Consider the following 2,300-nt stretch of genomic DNA (forward strand, 5'->3'; position numbering starts at 1 on the left):
TCAACTGACAAAGGATTAATCTCTAAATTATATAAACAGCTCATGCAGCTCAATAGTAAAAAAACAAACAACCCGGGTCTTCCCTGGTGGCGCAGTGGTTGAGAGTCTGCCTGCCAATGCAGGGCACACGGGTTCGAGTCCTGGTCTGGGAAGATCCCACGTGCTGCGGAGCAGCTGGGCCCGTGAGCCACAATTACTGAGCCTGTGCGTCTGGAGCCTGTGCTCCGCAGCGGGAGAGGCCGCAACGGTGAGAGACCCACGCACTGCGATGAAGAGTGGCCCCTGCTCGCCGCAACTGGAGAAAGCCCTCGCACAGAAACAAAGACCCAATGCAGCCATAGATAAATAAATAAATAAATACAAAAAAATTAAAAAACAAACAAACAAAAACAAACAACCCAATCCAAAAATGGGCAGAAAGCCTAAATAGACATTTCTCCAAAGAAGACATACAGATGACCAAGAGGCACTTGAAAGGCTGCTCAACATCACTACTTATTAGAGAAATGCAAATCAAAACTACAATGAGGTATCACCTCACACCAGTTAGAATGGGCATCATCAGAAAATCTACAAACAGCAAATGCTGGAGAGGGTGTGGAGAAAAGGGAACCCTCTTGCACTGTTGGTGGGAATGTAAATTGATACAGCCACTAAGGAGAGCAGTATGGAGGTTCCTTAAAAATAGAATTACTGTATGACTCAACAATCCCACTACTGGGCATTTACCCAGAGAAAACCATAATTCAAAAAGACACATGCACCCCAATGTTCATTGCAGCACTATTTACAATAGCCAGGTCATGGAAACAATCTAAATGCCCATCCAGAGACAAATGGATAAAGAAGATGTGGTACATCTATACAATGGAATATTACTCAGCCATAAAAAAGAACGAAATTGGGTCATTTGTAGAGATGTGGATGGACCTAGAGACTGTCATACAGAGTGAAGTCAGAAAGAGAAAAACAAATATTGTATATTAATTCATATATGTGGAATCTAGAAAAATGGTACCGATGAACTGTAAGGCAGAAATAGAGACACAGATGTAGAGAACAAACATATGGACACCAAGGGGGGAAAGTGGCAGGGGGAGGGGTGGTGGTGGGATGAATTGGGAGATTGGGATTGACATGTATACACTAATATGTATAAAATAGATAACTAATAAGAACCTGCTGTATAAAAAATAAAATAAAATAAAATTCAAAACAAAAGGTATGACAAAAAAAAGAAAAAATATGAAACAAAAAAATAAAGGTGGTCATATTAGTAAATACCTCTCTCCTTATTATAATACTCTTGTGGGCAATATTATCCACTTGTATGTTTTTAACTATTTTTTAATGAGAATGATGCCTAAATATATAACTCCACCCCCATCTTTTCCACTTTTTACATTAATACTACATGAGAATCTCCAGTATAAAGGATCAAAAGTAAATTCAGTTTCTTTCTCCCCAAACGTATTTGCCTTTCTGTATTATCTATCTCACCTAAGAAAACCAGTATCCATTCAGGTAGGAAGCTTGGGAGTTGCCTTTGAGTCCTTCCTCTCCCCTTTAGTATTCCCATGCCCAGTCAATCATGAAGCCTTAAAATTTTCTGGAATCTATGAGTTTTCCCCTTTATTCAGACAAATTATTTTCATTAGAATTATTGCAGAGATTCCTCACTGATCTCTGCTTTCCCACAAATCCTGCCTCCATACTACTAGTAGGGTGTTCTGGCTAAAATAGAAATCTTATGATGTTACATCCATGTTAAAAATGCTTAATGACTCTGCATGGCCCACATGGTGAAGTATGAGCTTTGTTCATATCAGAAAGACTCACCCTGACCCCGTCTCTGTTTTCTTTTCCTCTGCCACACATTACCTCAGACACAGTAAGCTAGCAACCTTGAACTTCAGCAAGCCCCCATTCACACCATGCTGATCTACACTGATGCAAACTTCTTCCTCTACCTGGAGTCCCTTACCCCTTATTTATCTGGTTAACTGCTTCATATCCAACTTCAAACCTACCTGGACACCCCCATTCCCCATGGGCTCGCTGGGCTTCCTCTGTACTGTGAGCTACTCATTCCACTGTTTTGAAATCCTTTATTTACCTTTTTGCCTTATAGAATTTAGCTCTCCCATAGCAAGGAGGACGTCATATTAATAATGAAGCAGTCCACACGGAGCTTGGCACACAGTTTACACTCAGTAAATGTTGGTTGTACTTGACGTGAGACTATTAAAATGTGGTAAACATCATTAAACTCTCTCTCCAACACCAGCACAGAATGCTTG

The sequence above is a fragment of the Balaenoptera ricei genome, chromosome 7 (genome assembly GCF_028023285.1).
Source record: "Balaenoptera ricei isolate mBalRic1 chromosome 7, mBalRic1.hap2, whole genome shotgun sequence".
Classification (NCBI taxonomy): domain Eukaryota; kingdom Metazoa; phylum Chordata; class Mammalia; order Artiodactyla; family Balaenopteridae; genus Balaenoptera; species Balaenoptera ricei.